At 47.4% G+C, this 20,163-nt stretch overlaps 1 protein-coding gene across 4 annotated transcripts in view; it reads right to left on the bottom strand.

Annotated features, from left to right (window-relative positions):
- RAD9A (RAD9 checkpoint clamp component A) overlaps nt 1-17,850 on the bottom strand; it is an 82,047-nt gene extending 64,197 nt beyond the window's left edge. For 3 of the 4 annotated variants that reach the window (XM_014346867.5, XM_024930677.4, XM_034933150.3), the window contains exons 1-2: nt 16,206-17,850; nt 13,075-13,138 (exon numbers count right to left, since the gene is read on the bottom strand). The gene's annotated coding sequence lies outside the window, so the exon portion shown is untranslated. The remainder of the gene's footprint in view (nt 1-13,074; nt 13,139-16,205) is intronic. The other variant, XM_063608609.1, reaches the window with a different exon arrangement.
- Between the last annotated feature and the right edge of the window lie 2,313 nt (nt 17,851-20,163).

Here is a 20,163-nt window from a genome sequence, read left to right as displayed (position 1 = left end):
AGGGGAGGGGAGGGGAGGGCAGGGGAATCATAAAAGTATATTTACTATTAAGTGGAAGTGGATCATCATAAAGGTCTTCATCCTCGTCGCTTTCACGTTGAGTAGGCTGAGGAAGAGGAATGGTTGGTCTTGCTGTCTCAGGGGCAGCAGAGGCAAAAGAGGTGGAAGGGGAGGCAGGAGAGGCAGGCACACTCTGGTGTAACTTTATGGAAATACATTGTAACTTCTGTCTGACATTTTTGCTTTTTCATTTCTCTAAAAATGTTTCTATATAGCAGCAGTCCCAACCTTTTTGGCACCAGGGACTAGTTTTATGGAAGACTTTTTTCCCATAGATGGGGTTAAGGGGGTAGTTTCGGGATGATTCAAGCACTTTGTATTTATTGTGTGCTTTATTTCTATTATTATTACATTGTAATATATAATGAAATAATTAGACAGCTCACCATAATGTGGAATCAGTAGGAGCCCTGAGCTTGTTTTCTTGCAACTAGATGGTCCTTTCTGGGGTGACAGAAGACAGTGACAGATCACCAGGCATTAGATTCTCATAAGGAGCTGGCAACCCAGATCCCTCACACGCACAGTTCACAATGGGGTTCGCTCTCCTGTGATCTGACAAGAGGTGGTGCTTATGTGGGAATGCAAGTGATGGGGAGCGGATGTAGATGCAGATGAAGCTTGTGTTCGCTTGCTCACCCGTTGCTCACCTCCTGCTATATGGCCTGGTTCCGGTGGCCTGGGGGTTGGGGACCCCTGCTATATGGTATTAATCCTTCTTCCACTGTTTGATTGAGTTTCAGTGCCTGCATCACAGAAGAGTCCATGTCATAAAAAATGTCAAAAGTGGTCCTGAATAATCAGAACCCTTCTTCTAGACTAATGTTAATTATTTTCTGCCACTGCTGCTTCTACATCTTCTTCTTCATCTGGCACAGGTTCAGAAGCACTCATCTCTATCGAGTCATCTTCTGTTAATTCATCTTGGGTGGTGTCTATTAAGCTCTTCAATTTTTCTGAGATCCATATCAAACCCTTCACCCCATCTTTTTTGCCATATCCACAATCTTTTTCATGATTTCCTTGCTTGGCTTTATCATCAATCCTGTGAAATCATGCATAACATCTGGACGCAGTATTCTCCAGGAGGAATTTATTGTTTCAGGCTTGATGGTTTTCATGGCTTTTTCCATAACAATGATGGCATCTTCAGTGGTATAATCCTTCCAGACTTTCACGATGTTCTATCAGGGTTCGCTTCCATAGAGTTGACAGTCCTTTCCATAGAGTACCATGTATATGTGTAATGAGCCTTTAAGGTCCTTACGAACCCCTGATCTAGAGACTGAATTAGAGACGATGTGTTTGGAGACAAGTAGACCACTTTGACACCTTCGGTATTGAACTGATGGGGTTCAATGCCAAGGGCCAAGGGCATTGTCCAATAACAAGAGAATTTTAAAAGGCAATCCCAGGCCAGGTGTGGTGGCTCTCGCCTGTAATCCCAGCACTTTGGGAGGCCGAGGCGGGCGGATCACTTGAGGTCAGGAGTCTGAGACCAGCCTGGCCAACATGGTGAAACCCTGTCTCTACTAAAAATACAAAAATTCTCTGGGCATAGTGGTGCGTGCCTGTAATCCCACTTACTTAGAAGGCCAAGGCAGGAGAATTGCTTTAACCCAGGAGGTGGAGGCTGCAGTGAGCTGAGATCATGCTACTGCATTCCAGCCTGGATGACAGAGCAGGACTCCATCTCAAAAAACAACAAAAAAAGGCAATCCCCTTACTGACAAGGTACATCCTGACTTCAGGGACAAAGTATCAATGAAATCAATTCAGAAAAAGGGTTTTCGTTGTCCAGGCTTTCCTGTTGTACAACCAAAAAATTGGCAGCTGGTGTTTTTCTTTTCCCTTCGGCTTGGGGGTTAGCAGATTTATAGATAAGGGCAGCCTTCATCATAAACCTGACTGCATTTGCACAAAACAGTAGAGTTAGTCTCTTTTCTTTCCTAAATCCTACTGCTCACTTCTCTTCCTTACTAAGAAAGGTCTTTTGTGGTTTTCTCTTTTCTTCTGCATTAAAAACCTGTTCAGGCAGGTACCTTTTCTCCTCCTCTTTTTTTTTTTTTTTTTTTTTTTTTTTTTTTTTTTGAGACAAGTTCTCACTCCCATTGCCCAGGCTGGAGTACAGTGGCACAATCACAGCTCACTATAGCCTCAACCTCCTGGACTCAGGTGATCCTCCCACCTCAGCCTCCTGAGTTGCTGGGACTACAGGCATTTGCCAACACAGCTGGTGAATTTTTTTTTTTTTTTTTTTTTTTTTTTTTTTGTAGTAGAGATAGAGTTTCACCATGTTACTCAGGCTGGTCTTAAACTCCTGAACTCAAGCAATCCACCCACCTCGGCCTCCCAAAGTGCTGGGATTATAGGTGTAGGCCACCGCGCCGGGCCTCAGTTATTTTCTTATTGGCATCTCAGAACTCATCTTTTGTCTCTTGGAAGGTAAAAGGTGCTTTTCCTGTTATCTTGACCTTTTTTTTTTTTCTTTTGAGGCAGAATCTCACTCCCATCACTCAGGCTGGAGTGCGGTGGCACTAACACAGCTCACTGCAGCCTCGACCTCTCGGACTCAGGTGATTCTCCTACCTCAGCCTCCCAAGTAGCTGGAACAATAGGTGCATGCCACCATGCCTGGCTAATTTTTAGGATTTTTAGTAGAAATAGGGTTTTGCCATGTTTCCCAGACTAGTCTCAAACTTCTGGGCTAAAGCAGTCCTCCCATCTTGGCCTCCCAAAGTGCTAGGATTATATGCATGAGTCACCGCACCCAGCCTCTCTTGACATTTTTTAAGCCAAACCTCTTTCTAAAACTACCAAACCATCTTTTGATGGCATTAAGCTCTCTAGCGTTAGATCCTCACCTTCCTTTTGCTTTAAGTTGTCATATAATGACTTCACTTTTTCTCACATCATATTAGAGTCTACATGTACTCCTTTCTTATAGCAACCCTGCACATAAAAGGTGAATTTTCAATATGAGATAAAAAGTTATTTTGCAAAAAGTGCAAGATTTTCACACCTCCTGGTATAGCTTCACCAATTTCCTTTTTTTTTTTTTTTTTTTTTTACAATAGTCCTTACACTGACTATTGAAATAGTGGGCAACCATAGGTACAGACCTCAATCTGTGGAACATATCAAGCAATTCAGATTTTTCTTGAAATGTCATAACTTTTCTCTGCTTCCTGGAGTGCTCCCAGCATTAATAGTGGCACTTCATATGGGTCCTATGCTGAAATTCAAGGTCGATGGCATTGCACGAGACAATGAAAACTCCATGAGAACTGCAAGAGATCACCTTTTTACTGCAATAGGCAAGTTACTAGATAGACAAACTGCTCATGCAGAGATGATTAGTGTCACAGCATTTTAAGTGGATACTCGAAACAACTGAACTCAATGCAACAGCAACAGGAGGTGGTTATGAAATTGTTACAGTAGTACAGTATGTACTAATTTTATGCAGTTATGATTTAATACGGCATCAAAATTTTTCTTTTTTTTTGAGACAGGGTCTCCCTCTGTCACTCAGGCTGGAGTGCAGTGGCATGATCATGGGTCACTGCAACCTTAACCTGGGCTCAAGCGATTCTCTCACCTCAATCTCCCAAGTAACAGGGACTACAGGTGTGTACCACCATGGCCAGCTAATTTTTTAAACAATTTTTTTGTAGAGACAGGGTCTGGCTATGTTGCCCAGGCTGGAGTGCAGTGGCATGATCACAGCTCACTGTGACCTCAAACTCCTGGGCTCAAGTGATCCTCCTGCCTCACCTTCCTGAGTAGCTAGGACTATACGCACGTGCCTCAAGTGATCCTCCCAGCTTGGCCTCCCAAAGTGCTCTGATTACAGGTCTTGGCCACCTCATCCAGCCAATTTTAACTTCTTATAATAGATTTATCTATATTTCATTGTAGTAAGTGATAAAATAGACCAGTAGCTATACTTGGTGCATTCATGACATACCAAACTTTCTCTTAATTTTTCAATATTTCTAGGCTATGTGGTTTGTTTGTACATTTCTCAAATTGTTGCAAATCTCTAAAAAAAAATTCCAATATATTTATTGAAAAAAACCTGGCTGGGTATGGTGGCTCACGCCTGTAATCCCAGCACTTTGGGAGGCCAAGGCGGGTGGATCACGAGGTCAGGAGTTCAAGACCAGCCTGGCCAAGATGGTGAAACCCCATCTTTACTAAAAATACAAAAAAAATTAGCCAGGTGTGGTGGCAGGTGCCTGTAATCCCAGCTACTGGGGAGGCTGGGGCAGAGAACTGCTTAAACCCAGGAGGCAGAGGTTGCAGTGAGCCAAGGTCATACCACTGCACTCTAGACTGGGCAACAGAGCAAGACTCCATCAAAAAAAAAAAAGAAAAGAAAGAAGGAAAAAGAAAAGAAGGGGAGGGGAGGGGAGGGGAGAGGAGGGGAGAGGAGGGGAGGGGAGGGGAGGGGACAGGAGGGGAGGGGAGAGGAGGGGAGGGGAGGGGAGGGGAGAGGAGGGGAGGGGAGAGGAGGGGAGGGGAGGGGAGGGGAGGGAGGGGAGGGGAGGGAAGGAACTTGTGTGGATCCAGGCAGTTCAAACCCATGCTGTTCAAGGGTCAACTGTATATTTCTTTTAGATATTATATAGTTGGATCTTGATTTTTTTTTTTAGACAGAGTCTCACTCTGTCACCCAGGCTGCTGTCTTTTAGTTGGAGTATTAAATTGGAGTGTTTATACTGAAAGTAGTTATTAATATGGTTGGGCATAGGTCTACATTAGTTTGCTGGAGTTGTGCTATGGTCTGAATGTGTCCTCCAAAATTGATGTGTTGAAAGCGTAGTCCCCAACGCAATAGTGTTAGAAGGTGGGGTCTTTTTTTTTTTTTTTTGAGATGGAGTCTTGCTCTGCTGCCCAGGCTGGAGTGCAGTGGCACAATCTCAGCTCCTTACAACCTCCATCTCCCAGGTTCAAGCGATTCTCCTGCCTCAGCCTCCTGAGTAGCTGGGATTACAGGTATGTGCCACCAAGCTTGGCTAATTTTTGTATTTTTAGTAGAGACAGGGTTTCACTAAGTTGGCCAGGCTGGTCTTGAACTCCTGACCTCAGGTAATCCGCCCGCCTCAGCCTCCCAAAGCGTTAGCATTACAGGTGTGAGCCACCGCACCCAGCCTAGAAGGTGGGGTATTTTAAGATTTTTCAGATCATGAAGACTCCGCCCTCATGAATGGATTAATATCACTATGAAGAGGGCTTGTGGGAGTGGGTTCACTCTCTCTTGCCCTTCTGCTTTTCTGCCATGTGAAGACACAGAGTTCATTCTCTCTTGTTCTTCTACATTCTGCCATGTGAGGACGCAATCAGAAGACTTGAACACTTTTGGAACTATGAGAGAATAAATTTCCGTTCTTTATACATTATCCAGTCTCAGATGTTCTGTTACAGCATCACACAACAGACTAAGACAGGTTGCCATAACAAAGAACCACAGATTGGGTAGCTGAAACAACAGAAATGTATTTTCTCACAGTTCTGGGGGCCAGAAGTCTGAGATCAAGGTGTTGAGAGGGCTGATTCCTTTTGGGAGCCATGAGAAAAGGATCTGTTCTAGGTTCTGTTCTCTCCCCTCGGCTTATAGATGGCTGTCTCCACATCATCTTTCCTCTGTATGTGTCTATATCTGAATTTTCTCTTATGAGGACACCAGTCATAGAGGATTAGCGTCCACCCTAAGACCTCATTTTAACTTAAAACCTCTGTAGGCCAGGTGCAGTGGCTCATGCCTGTAATCCCAGTACTTTGGGAGGCCGAGGCAGATGGATTATCTGAAGTCAGGAGTTCGAGACCAGCCTGGCCAACACAGCAAAACTCCGTCTCTACTAAAAATACAAAATATCTCCAGGTGTGGTGGTGTGTGCCTGTAGTCCCAGCTACTTGGGAGGCTGAGGCAGGAGAATCGCTTGAACCTGGGAGCTGGAGGGTGCAGCAAGCCGAGATTGTGCCATTGCACTCCGGCGTGGGTGTTAGAGCAGGACTGCATCCAAAAAAAAAAAAAAAAAAAAAAAAACACCTCTGTAAAGATTCTGTCTATAGGCCGGGTGGCTCATGCCTGTAATCCCAGCACTTTGGGAGGCTGACGGGGGCGGCGGATCACGAGGTCAGGAGTTCGAGACCAGCCTGGCCAACGCAGTGAAACCCCGTCTCTACTAAAATTACAAAAATTAGCCAGGTGTAGTGGCCCGTGCCTGCAGCCCCAGCTACTCAGGAGGCTGAGGCAGGAGAATAGCTTGAACCCGGGAAGCGGAGGTTGCAATGAGCTGAGACCAAACCATTACACTCCAGCCTGGGTGACAGAGTGAGACTCCATCTCAAAAAAAAAAAATATTCTGGCCGGGCGTGGTGGGTCACGCCTGTAATCCCAGTACTTTGGGAGGCCGAGGCGGGCGGATCACGAGGTCAGGAGATCGAGACCATCCTGGCTAACACCGTGAAACCCCGTCTCTACTAAAAAAACAAAAAAATTAGCCGGGCATGGTGGCGGGCGCCTGTAATCCCAGCTACTCGGGAGGCTGAGGCAGGAGAATGGCATGAACCCGGGAGGTGGAGCTTGCAGTGAGCTGAGATCACGCCACTGCACTCAAGCCTATGCGACAGAGTGAGAATCCGTCTCGGAAAAAAAAAAATTCCATCTGTAAATATTACGTATTATTAGGAGGATTACTTGAGCCCATGAGTTTGAGGCAGTATTATGCTATGGCTGCGCCTATGAATAGCCACTGCACTCCAGCCTGGGCAACACAGCAAGACCCTGTCTCTAAAATTAAATAAATAAATAAATAAAAATTACAAACACAATGAAATAAATAAATTAGGCAAGGATTATTAATGCTAAGGCCAATGGCTGATAGATTGCTGGGGAAAAGCATATTCGCATGGTCTCAACTTACCACCTAAGTTATTTATTTTTACACGTGGAAAAGAGTTCCTTGTCAATAGAGAGATCTAGCAGATACCATCTTAACCAAGTAAATAAACTCAGTATCGGCTGGGTGCAGTGGCTCATGCCTGTAATCCTAGCACTTTGGGAGGCCAAGGCGGGCAGATCACCTGAGGTTAGGGGTTCAAGACCAGCCTAGCCAACATGGCGAAACCGTGTCTCTACTAAAAATACAAAAATTAGCTGGACATGGTGGCGCATGCCTGTAATCCCAGCTACTAGGGAGGCTGAAGCAGGAGAATCGCTTGAACCCAGGAGGCAGAGGTTGCACTGAGCCGAAACCGTGCCACTGCACTCCAGCCTGGGCGACAGAGTGAAACTCCGCCTCAAAAGAAAAAATAAAAATAAAAAATAAAATAAACACAGTATTATCAATAATGGGATAAAGCAACATTACATGACTAAAGTAATGCAACAAATAGGAAGAATATGTTATACAATATCCTTAGTATTCTTGTAGTATTATGTAGTATTCTTGCAAAAAGGCTTACCCTGAATCTAATTATAAGGAAATATTCAAAGAGACCCAAATTGAAGGATATCCAACTAGCTTGGATTCTTCAAAAATGTCAATGTCATGAAAAACAAAAAGACAAGAAGACTATTCTAAATTAAGGAAGAATCAAGAGACATGACGACCAAATACAATCAGTGATCCCTCATTCAATCCTGAATCAGATATTTTTTAAAGCTGTAATGGAAAACATAGGGATATTTAGAGAAATGTAATTATGATCTGTAGTCTAGATAATAATACTGCATTTTTATTTCTTGGTCACTTTGTAAAACAGTGTGGCAGTTTCTCACAAAGTTAACAGAATTGCCATATTATCCAGCAATTCCACTCTTAGTATGTACCCTAAAGAAGTGAAAGCAGTGACTCCGATACTAGTAAATCAATGTTTATGGCGGCATATTCACAACAGCCAAAGGCTAAAACATTCCAAACGTCTATCAGCAGATGAATGGGTAAACAAAATGTGGTCTATCCATATAAGAGAATATTAGTCAGCCTTAAAAAAAAATTGAAATTCTGAACATGTGCTACAACATGGCTGAACCTTAAAAACATGCTAAGTGAAATAAGCCACACATCAAAGGACAAATAATGTGTGTCTCAACTTATATGAGGTAATTAGAAGAGGCAAATTCACAGACAGAAAGTAGAATTGAGGTTACCGGGGGGAATGGGGAGCTATCATTCAATGGGTACACAGTTTCTGTTTGTGATGATGAAAAAGTTCTGGAAATGGATGGTGGTCACAGTTACACAACATTGTGAATGTACGTAATGCCACAACTATATACTTTAAAACTGCAAAATAGTAAATTTTATGTATATTTTACCACATTTTTATTTTTTGTTGTTTTTTAGAGACGGTGTCTCACTCTGTCATCCAGGCTGGAGTGCAGCGGTGCAATCATGGCTCACTGCAGCCTCTCAAACTCCTGGGCTCAAGCCATCCTATTGTCTCAGCCCCCTGAGTAGTTAGGACTATAGGCATGCACCAGTATGCCCAGTTAAAAAAAAATTTTTTTTTTGAGATGGAATCTCGCTCTGTTGCCCAGGCTGGAAGGCAGTGGGGTGATCTCGGCTCACTGCAACCTCCGCCTCCCAGGTTCAAGCGATTCTCCTGCCTCAGCCTCCCAAGCGGCTGGGATTACAAGTGCTCGCCACCACGCCAGGCTAATTTTTGTATTTTCAGTAGAGATGGGGTTTCACCATGTTGGCCAGGCTGGTCTTGAACTCCTGACCTCGTGATCCACTCACCTCAGCCTCCCAAAGTACTGGGATTACAAGTGTGAGCCACCGCGCCTGGCGTGCCCAGTTAATTTTTAACTTTTTTTTTTTTTTTTTTTTTTTTTTTACAAATAGGGTCTCACTCTGTCGCTGAGGCTGGAGTGCAGTGGCAAGAACATTGCTCACTGTAGCCTCAACCTCCTGGGCTCAAGTGCTCTTCCTGCCTTGGCCTCCCAAAGTGCTGGGATTATAGGCATGAGCTACCACACCTGGCCTAATAATCACATTATCTTTTTTTTTTCTTCTTCTTCTTCATTTTTTTCTTTTTTTTTTTTTTGAGACAGGGTCTCACTTTGTCACTGAGGCTAATTTTTAAATATTTTTGTAGAGATGGGAATCTCACTATGTTGTCCAGGCTAGTCTTGAATCCTGGCCTTAAGCGATCCTCCCACCTTGGCCTCCCAAAGTGCTGGGATTACAGGCATGAGCCACCACACTCAATCCCAGACTTTTTTTTTTTTTTTTTTTAAGAAAAGACTGGCCAGGCGCAGTGGCTCACACCTTTAATTCCAGCACTTTGGGAGGCCAGGGCAGTCAGATCACGAGGTCAAGAGATCGAGACCATCCTGGCCAACATGGTGAAACCCCATCTCTACTAAAAGTACAAAAATTAGCTGGGCGAAAATAAATAAATAAATAAATAAATAAATAAATAAATAATTAGCTGGGCGTGGTGGTGCACGCCTGTAGTCCCAGCTACTTGGGAGGCTGAGGCAGGAGAATCGCTTGAACCTGGCAGGCGGAGGTTGCAGTGAGCCAAGATCGCACCACTACACTCCAGCCTGGTGACAGAGTGAGACTCAGTCTCAAAAAAAAAGGAAAAGAAAAGATTGTGGTTATGTAGGATGATGTCCTTATTATGAGGAGATACAGACCAAAATATTTAGGGGTAAAGTGTCATAATGCCTGCAACTTATTTTCAGTTGGTCCAGGAAAAAAAGAGAGAGAAAAGAAAGAAACATGTAAATAATAACTGGAAAATCTAGGTGTAGGTTACATAACTGTTCACTGTACTACTCTTTCAACTTCTCTGCACTGAAATTTTTCAAAATAAAAAGTGCTCAAAAAATATTTTTAAATGGAGAGATGAATGGTGGAAGGAACCCTCCCAGACAGAAAGATAAGCATAAGCAAAGGTGAAGAGGTGGAAAAAGTTTTTCAAGAAACAGTCGGTAGTCTAGTTTGATGAGAGTGAAAGGTACATCGTAGGATGTTCTGGGAGATAAAGCCAGAAAGGTAGGCTGGCATCAGATTGATAAAGGCCTTCAGCAAAAGAATAGAGAGTCAGAATGGTGTGAACCCCGGGGGGCGGAGCCTGCAGTAAGCCGAGATCGCGCCACTGCACTCCAGCCTGGGCGACAGCCAGACTCCGTCTCAAAAAAAAAAAAAAAAAAAAAAAGAATAGAGAGTCTGGGCTGGGCGCAGTGGTTCATGCCTGTAATCCCAGCACTTTGGGAAGCCAAGGCGGGCAGATCACAAGGTCAGGAGTTTGAGACCAGCCTGGCCAACATGGTGAAACCCTATTTCTACTAAAAGTACAAAAATTAGCCAGGCACAGTGGCACGCGCCTGTAATTCCAGCTACTTGGGAGGCTGAGACAGGAGAATTGCTTGAACCCGGGAGATGGAGGTTGCAGTGAGCTGAGATCACGCCACTGCACTCCAGCCTGGATGACAGAGCCAGACTCCGTCTCAAAAAAAAAAAAAAGAATAGAGTCTGTACTGCACTTGGCAGGCAATAGAGAGCACACCAAAGGCATTTAACACAGGAGTAACACATGCGAAGGGATGAATACGTCTGTGTAGTTAAGGTGCTCTGGACAGACTGAAGGGCATCGCCAGCTGTAAAGTTATCACAGTAGCTGAGGCGTAGGAACAGGGACTTCGGCTGGGTAAAGGAAGTGGGGACAAAAGGCAAATGTTTTGTGAAGGACTATCAGAATCTGATAATTGATTAAATGTGGAAAGTCAGCGTTACCCTGAGATTTACATCTGGGTATAGGAGACTATCGATAATGGAAAAGTCAGCAGGAGGGCTGGTTTGGAGCTCAAGACTCAGAGGTGAGCTGTAAGAAAAAAGAATGAGTTTAGTTTTATCCTAGGCTTCCTGTCAAATGGATCCTTCACAGTTCCTTGTACTCAAACAAGGGTCTAGCCAGAAACAGAATTCTCCTTCCAAGAACAGCTCCTCCATCAGACCAGCCTCACCTGGCCCCACAACCCAGTCCCAGGGACCATTAGGCCCTTACAGCTACCCTGGGCCCCTGGTGCCTTCAGTTATTCTCCGACAGCATCCCTTCCACCTAGTTCCTTCCTATCTAGCCTCCATGTACTTCCAAGTCTTCTTTCCCTAACGTCGTTTCTTATCTGAGTCCTTTTTCCTTTTGAAGAGGAGAAGAATCAGAGCTATCTGCCCAGAAGCGCAAGTCCTGCAGCATGCAGGCCAAGATGGGCACCCGTAGGAAGCTCAAGTGCAGATAGGCCAGGCAAGCATATGTGCCCCTAGGGTCAACAGCTGCTGCTTGCACTACCTAGAGGGAGGAGAGGAGGGAAAGAGGGAAGAGAGGAATGAACAGGGCTGAGGTGGAGGGTGAGGGTGAAGCTGGAGCAGGATGGTGGGGTGGGCAAGTGGGGACCACCTGTGGATCTTGCTGCATATAGGCCTTGCTATACACAGCCCCACCCACCACAGGGATATTCGGGAGTAGGGGCGGGAGATCTCTGCTTATCAGCTCAGGCATCCCATTGACCCCAAAATGATTCCATTGGTTGCCTCCAAACCACATACTCTAGGCCCCATGGCACTCAGCCTCCCTCCCAATTTCCCATTTCTGTGTTGAAAATAAGAGCTTTGGGTTGGCAGGAGTGAGGACATTCTGAGAAGGCAGAGTTCAGCCTGGCATAGGAACATTTGGGGTGATCAGATCTCAGACGGCGGACAGAGCTGCGGGAGGCATCTAGCTGAGCCACCAGGCAGGGTGGAGGGTGTGAAAAAGGTCTCTCGAGGGCCATCAGAGGATGGGAGTCGGTCTGCCAAACCAAGAGAGGAGCTGCACAGCAGTGTGTGCTGCCTGGGGAGACAGGCTGCTGCTGTTCTGGGCAAAGCAGGCCAGCTCCAAGCCTTCTCAGGCCATATGAAGACATATTATGTAGGATGCATATAACCAGCTCCCTCTCCCCAGGGGCATCCTCCTTTACCCAAACCTGTCTCCCACCTCCGCCTCCATGGCTCTGGCTTGAGTTATGCCAGCAGGTGGGACCCTGCTTTAGCCTTTAGCCTGAGCCTTTACATTCCCTGCCGCACTCACCTTCCACCTTTACCTCTATGGCTCATTGAGCTGCTCTGCCAGGGCTGCCAATGAGATGGGGTCGCATAGGGTGTAGCATTACTATCCAGGCCAATCCCATCAGGCAAACTTTTGCTAACTTCCTTCCCCACCCAGTGGGAGAACAGTTTTCCTATTCCTGGTTCTCTAACCCAGATACAGAATCCCCTGAAGTCTCACAGCTACCCAGGGTGCCTATCTGGGAGAGGGTGCACCTGGCAGAGTCAAGGGGAAGAGCACAAGCTCTCTGATGGGACCTGATGCCCTGAGAACAAGTCAGCATGTACTGAGGGCATGAGAGTGAGAAACTCAGATCAAACCTGTCCAATGACAGGCAGAAGCTGTGCTGAGATAAGACGCTGAGGAAAATGGGCAGTAAATTCTAGCTGAAATGGGAACAAAGGAGAGTCTTGGTCTAGTTTCAGGTTAACCTAGGACCGTGCTCTCACTAGCAGGCAGATGGCACCCTGTCAGTGATTATGGAGGTGGTGGAAAGATCACTGCTCTCAGTGGCATCATTTAGTTCTTTGACCTACAACCTAAGAAATCAGATCGCTCACGTGGAAAAGTGAAAGTCACAATACAAGACCTTACAGCTGTTGAGGTCAAATGAGATCACATGTAAGTGCCAGTGCTTAGCAAACTGTATAGGACCATAACGCCCTTGAAGTAGGTGGACAGAGGCCTCCATGGCAGGCACTGGGCTGTCATAACCTCTTATCAAGTACCAGGCCTGGAGCTACTCAGGCTTCACATGCACTTAGCTATAAGGAAATCCTGATACACACTGCAGGCCCTTACCTGCAGCCTGTGGAGCAGGAGTGAAGTGGGAAAGGAGGATGAAAAGGAAGAACCACTCTCTGGAGAGGGAGCACGGGCTGCCAGAAGGATGGTGTAAAGGCTCACCTTGAGTTGCGTCTCCAGGAGAAGGAGCATTTGTGGCCCCCAGACGTCCTCCAGCATCCCATATCTAGGGACAAAAAGGACAGCCAGTTGTGCTCTATCCCCTGTCTGGTTGCACCTGCTTAATCTCTCCCCAGCTTCCTTGTTCTGAGGATGACTCCACCTTCTGAGCAACAAAACATTCCACGGGGAATCTAGACCTTGGATGAATTAAACAGGACTTGGGAGGATTTGCCCTGTCCTCAAGCCATTCTCCTTTCAACCTTTTCTACTTCTGCTATCCCAGCTCCTGAGGTCATTCTCCCCTCCACAGGCCATTAGACACCTGTCTCTAAGGGGTCTCCTTCAAGGCTAGCTCCTAGGGCAGGTTCAGCCCTGGACAGAACTGGAGAATGGCAGGGTCCTGGCTGAAGCCAGCTTCCTTCCTGTGCAGCAGCGGCAGGCCTTGGCAATCTGCTGGCATGGTGGACACAGTTTCCCACTCCCAACTGGGTCACAGATGGGAGAGAAATCTCCCTAGGAAGGAGCCATAGAAAAAGAAAAGCCAAGAATGGTCACAAGAGTCAAAGGAGTGTCCATCACTGGCCTGAGGACTGCTGCATGGTCCTATGCTTCCGTTTCCTTCCCTCATGGTTCTTCACCTTAGTTCCAGGGAAAGAGGCTCACAAACCCCCTATCCATTGATGAGACCTTGTTCCCTGGGCTCTCAGCTGGTACTGTGCCAAAGATGCCAACAATATGGCCCTTGCCCCATAATCATCTGCCCATTCGCTTCCTTCCCCTAGAAGAATGGCTCTGAGACAGCAGGTGAGTCTAATAAAAGAGCTTCAGGGTAATATAGAGACCACAGCTCCATTCCTCTCTACAGGAAACTCATAGCCCCTATTCATTCACTAATATTTACCATGGCAACCATGTGCCAATCAGGGGAGGAAAACGCTGACCAAAATCTAGTCCCTGCCTCCCAGAAGCTCACCATTTAATCAGGGCTGCAGATAGCTCTCCTTCATGTATCTCAAAGCTATGGAATGGGTGCCCAGAATATCTTTTCCCTACTTCTTGACATATCCACATTGTTTACATGCTTTAGGAGGTTCAGAAGCTGTCTTCTTGATTCTCTCATTACACAGTGTGACTCGACAGCGATCTCTCCTGCCTCTGAATCTTCAGAGCAGTAACCTGGACCTCTCTATGACACATCACTTTCTACTTGAATTTTATATGTTTTAAATGCATAATTGATCTCCTCTACTAGACTGTATTTCCTGAGGGCAGAGAGTGTCTTATACATCTTCATATCCCTCACAGCACCCTGCACAGTTTCATGTACACAGTAGGTGCTCAAAAAATATTCATGGAAAGCCAAGCGTGGTGGCTCACACCTGTAATCCCAGCATTTTGGGAGGCTGAGGTGGGCAGATCACCTGAGGTCAGGAGTTCAAGACCAGCCTGGCCAACATGGTGAAACCCCATCTCTACTAAAAATACAAAAATTAGCCAGGCATGGTGGCGTGTGCCTGTAATCTCAGCTACTTGAGGCTGAGGCAGGAGAATCGCTTGAACCCAGGAGGCAGAGGGTGCAGTGAGCCGAGATCACACCACTGCCCTCCAGCCTGAAAGACAAAGTGAGACAAGACTCCGTCTCAAAAAAAAAAAAAATTCATGGAATATAGCTTCCATATAAAGATGTTTGTTGGACAAATGAAGCCTTGTTCGTGAAATTATTGGATGTTCCCAGATTTTTAAAATATATACTTTTTTCATTAATTTAAAACTCCTTGTTACAATTTTCTCAATTAACACAAAGCTTGAACTCAATGCAAGCAGCATAGAATTCTTACGCATTCTTTATAACCATGAAAGTAACCAGTCTTATGTAAATACATAATTCTATATTCAGCTGTTTTTGCATCATAAGTACTCACATCCTCTATGAATCTTAAGTATCCACCCTACTATGTGGCATTAAGCCTGCATCCTCCCTCAATGCTGTGTGGTAACGCTATAATTCAGCCTACAGCTGAAGGGAGGCAATACACTGGCCTTGAGCATCCAACCTTGGGTGAAAAGACTCAAGTTTCCCCATCAAAATCAGCCTATAAAACCATCCTGCCTAGCCAGGTGTGGTGGCTCACGCCTGTAATCCCAACAATTTGGGAGGCCGAGGCGGGCAGATCTCTTGAGGCCAGGAGTTTGAGACCAGCCTGGCCAACATGGTGAAACCCCATCTCTAACAAAAAATACAAAAATTAGCCGGGAGCGATGGCACACGCCTGTAGTCCCAGCTACTCAGGAGGCTGAGGCACGATAATCGCTTGAACCCAGGAGGAGGAGGTTGCAGTAAGCAGAGATCACGCCACTGCACCCCAGCCTGGGTGACAGTGAGACCCTGTCTCAAAACAAACAAACGAACAAAAAGCAAAAAACCGCCCTGCTTAGGAGGATGAACTTGCCCAGAAATAAAGTGAATTCAAAAATTAAGAAAAGGTCTTATGGTGGCTAGGGACTGTTGTAGAAATTATCAGAAACGATAGTTGGGACCTGGGATAGCAGTTCCTCTATGCAGTCCCTGGGCTAAAAACTTACATGCGTCATCTCATTTAATCCTCAAAACCCTGAGGTAGTATTAACATTATCCCCAATCTTGCAAATGAAGAAGCTGAGTCTCAAGAGATGTCCTAACTTTGCCCAAAGTCACAAACCCAAGTTTCTCTGACTCTAGATCCCAAGCTGAGAGTCTTGCTCAGATCATCCCAGGTCCCCTTCTTTCTTCTTGCACTTGGGGTGCAATAAGGGGCAATGGGGCCAGCAGTGTGTAACATACTGCACCGTAGGAAGAGACGTTAGGATCATCGGTGTCAGCCTCCGTATTTTACAGAGGAAGGAACTCGTAGGTCACACAGAGCCAGGGGGCTGCTCTGCAACAGAATCTCAATGGACACTAGAATTCCAGTCCAAGCCCCATTTTACAGAGCGTGGGAACTGAAGCCCACCGGGCCTGGGGGCCTCCCGGGTTCCGAATCCACCAGCGGCTGAGCCAGATCCAGCCCCGGGCGCACTCACTGCCCTGATTCTACCTCCGCGTTCACCTGCGCCGCGAACCCTCCCCGTGGGCTGCCAGCGCTCGGGAGTACCTGTCGGCCGCGCGCAGGCCCTCGGCTCGGGGTGACAAGACGCTGGCGCGGGCAAGCGGGGCTTCGCGGGCCACAGCCAGATCTCGACCTCGAGGACCCGGGTCGCCACGCCAGCCCCTTTCCTCAGAACGCCGAGGCCTCAAGAGCGTGTGCGCGGCGGGACGCCCCAGAGAATTTGGAAGCGCTGGTCCCGGAAGCAAGGCCGGCTTGGTCTCCTCTCCTCAATCCCCCGACGCCACCCCCTGGACCTTCTGCAGACCGGGTCCCAGTCCCAGCGCACCTCAGGAAGAAACAACACCTTCGCGCTTAGCTGAGTCAAGCGGCCGGGACTCTAGAAGGGGCGAGGTTCCCATGGCAACGAGGGAAACTCTTTGCGCCTGCGCAGAGGCGCTCGGCACGCTGGGAAATGTGGTTTCCGGGTTGTCCCTGGAGGCTAAAGGAATGGACACAAGGTGGCGCGCGAACGTTGCGGTCGATGTGGCTAAGCCCGGGTCCCCAGCTCCCGGGCGCTGCGGGCGCAGGGGAGGCCGCGAAGGTCTGAAAGGTAGTTTCTCTGAGGCGTCTGGGATGCGGAGTGAAGAGAAGGAGGCACAGTCTCTTCAGCGCGGTTGATTTTGCCGTTTGAAAACTTGGCCTAACAAGCGGCAGCCCTGGCTAGGGCGAGGGCAGTTGCTTCCGAGGCCCCGCCCCAGCCTGGGCTGAGCCGGGAGCGGCCGAGGGAGGGGGCTGTGACGGTGGGAGCTGGTTCCGGAGGGAAGCGCGCGACGGTCGTGCTGCAAGCGTTGCAGGTCCAGGCTGGGCGACCCCTGGCGCTGCTGAGAGGCTCCTATGCCCGGTGGGAGTTGAAGTCGGGCTCCGGGAGCAGCAGTCATCCTGATCCTCCCACCCGCGAGCTCCAAGCACTTCTGGATCCAGGTCCCGCCTTGGGCGGAAATGTGCAGTCAGTTGACTGCCCAGGAGCCACCTTCCCCGCTCCCGCGTTAGTCTCTTGGAATGAGAATCTAGAAACCTAGGATCTGATTCCGGCTCTGTTAGAGATTAGTAGTTACTGCTCTGAGCCTCAGTTTCCTCATTTCTAGAAAACGATGGTATTGGGGCAGACGCGGTGGCTCACGTCTGTAATCCCAGCACTTTGGGAGACGGAGGGGGTGGATCACCTGAGGTCAGGAGTTAGAGACCAGCCTGGGCAACATGGCGAGACCCCCTCTTCTACTAAAAATATGAAAATTAGCCAGCGTCGTGGCACAAAAAAAAAAAAAGAAAAGATTTTTTTTTTTTGGAGATGGAGTCTCTCTCTGTCGCCCAGGCTGGAGTGCAGTGTCCCTATCTCGGCTCACTGCAAGCTCCGCCTCCCGGGTTCACGCCATTCTCCCGAGTAGCTGGGACTACAGGCGCCCGCCACCATGCCCGGCTAATTTTTTTGTATTTTTAGTAGAAACGGGGTTTCACCGTGTTAGCCAGGATGGTCTCGATCTCCTGACCTCGTTATCCACCCGCCTTGGCCTCCCGAAGTGCTGGGATTACAGGCGTGAGCCACCGCGCCCGGCCACAAAAGTGCTTTATAAAGCATTACCTGGAATGGGGGGGGGAAAAAAACCCTCAAACAACCTAAATGTTCATCAATAAATGACCACTTAACTGATGGATTCCATAAAATAGAACATGTGTGGTTATTTTTTAAATGAGGCAAATCTTTTATGTACTATTTGGGGGGAAAACTCAAATGGCGTTTTTCCTCTGCTCTCACACCATCACAATTATCAACACGTAAGACTTTGGTGACCAAAGATATTGGGTTGGCCAGGCGCAATGGCTCACGCCTGTAATCCTAGCGTTTTGGGAGGCCGAAACGGGTGGATCACCTGAGGTCAGGAGTTCGAGACCAGCCTCACCAGCATGGTGAAACCCCCATCTCTACTAAAAATACAAAAAAAAATTAGCCAGGCATGGTGGTGGGCACCTGTAATCCCAGCTACTCGGGAAGCTGAGGCAGGAGAACCGCTTCAACCTGGAAGGTGGTGGTTGCAGTGAGCCAAGATTGTGCCATTGCACTCTAGCCTGGGTGGACAAGAGTGAGACTCCATCTCAAAAAAAAAAAAAAAAAAAAAAAAAAGGTGTGGGGTTTTTCTCTCCACACACCAAGCAACAGACCAGCTGGGTGGCCTCCAATTCAATTCCAACTCTGTCTACCGGGAGACAGTGTCGGATCGCACAGGTTGAGGCTCAGCCCCCAAAACTGCATCTCCCTCCCCTCAGATCCCAGTCAAAAGTCCAGGCCTCCAGAACTTCTGCCTGACCAGCTTCAAGTTGGGGTTCCCATGATCCCCTCTTTGGGTTTGATTAATTTGCTGGAGCAGCTCACAGAACTCAAAGAAACACTTATGTTTAGTGGCTTATTGTAAAGGATACTACAAAGGATAAAGGTGAAGAGATGTACACGGGGGAGGGTGCGGAGTATGCACGCTCTCCCTAGCTGCACCACCGGCGAGGAACCTGCACATGGTCAGCTACCCAGAGCTCCAAGAAGCCAGTCCTCTTGGGTTTTTAATGGAAGCTTCATGACATCAGCATTCCTTACACCAGGGTATAGAGTGAGGAGGAGGGTCTCTCTGGGGAGGGTCTTAAAACCCACAATCTGAAAGTGAGGGAGAACAGTAGAGCCCTGCCTTGGGGCAGGGGAGAGGAGGGCAGAATGTCAAGAGGTTGTTTCCTGCGGCCTGCTCCTGAGGCCTGACACACTCAACATTAGAACAAAAGACTGAACAAGGGCTATGAGGGTTATGAGCCAGGAGCCTGGATGAAAACCAATGTATATATAACACCACGGTACCGATGTGGAACTCTGTGATATGAACCAATTTTCAAAGTGTAGAATAGTATGTTAACATGCTATTGTCTGTATTTTTAAAAAATACACATACCAATATATTTGATTACATAAGCATGGGGTACCTGGAGGGCATCAAAGGCAGCTGGTAACAAGTCATTGCCTGAGTAGATGTGAAGGACTAGAGGACAGAGTAGGAGTGAGATTTACTTTTCATTTTATATCCTTCTTATTATTTTTTGCCCCTTTAGCAATTTGTGTGAGCTTTGGGTATACATAGGGTTTTTTTTATTTTTATTTTTTTTTGGAGACGGAGTCTCACTCTGTCACCCAAGCTGGAGTGCAATGGCGCAATCTTGGCTCATTGCGACCTCAGCCTCCCAGGTTCGAGCAATTCTCCTGCCTCAGGCTCCCAAATAGCTGGGATTACAAGTGCACGCCACCACACCCAGCTAATTTTTGTATTTTTAGTAGAGACAGTGTTTTGCCACATTGGCCAGGCTGGTCTCGAACTCCTGACCGCAGGTGATCCAACCACCTTAGCCTCCCAAAGTATTGGAACTACAGGCGTGAGCCACTGCACCCAGCCAATAGGGTTCCTAATTGTTTGTAGTTTTGTTTTGTTTTGTAGAGATGGGGTTTCACCATGTTGCTCAGGCTGGTCTCGAACTCCTGGGCTCAAGCAATCCGCCTGCCTCAGCCTCCCAAAGTGCTGGGATTACAGGCATGAGCCACCACACCCGGCACCCTCTTGTCTGTATTTTTGATGCAGTTTCCCCTCCAGTCTTCATTTCCCTGTTTGCCGACTTCTTACTTCTTAGAATCCTCCTGGATTCTAGTGGATTCTAGTGAGCCCCACAGCTCTGAGTTCCTGATTGGACCTGCCTTCTGAGATGCACAGGCTGCAGGAGGGCAGGGCCTGGCCTTGGCTTACCCTGACACTCTCACCACCACCCCACCCATCTGCAGCCCTAGGCCAGGAATACTGAAAGGGCAGCCTGGGTAGGACTCCTAGTTGGCCACAGAGTGGGGGGTAGCCCCCAGTGTTTGCTCAGCAGGATGGATCAAGAATCAGAACTAGCTTGCATGTACCCCACATCTTGTGACCCTTAGGCATACCACCCAGATAGG

Source organism: Pan paniscus, chromosome 9, assembly GCF_029289425.2.
Source record: "Pan paniscus chromosome 9, NHGRI_mPanPan1-v2.0_pri, whole genome shotgun sequence".
In the NCBI taxonomy this organism is placed as follows: Eukaryota; Metazoa; Chordata; class Mammalia; order Primates; family Hominidae; genus Pan; species Pan paniscus.
This window is presented reverse-complemented; position numbering and strand designations above follow the sequence as displayed.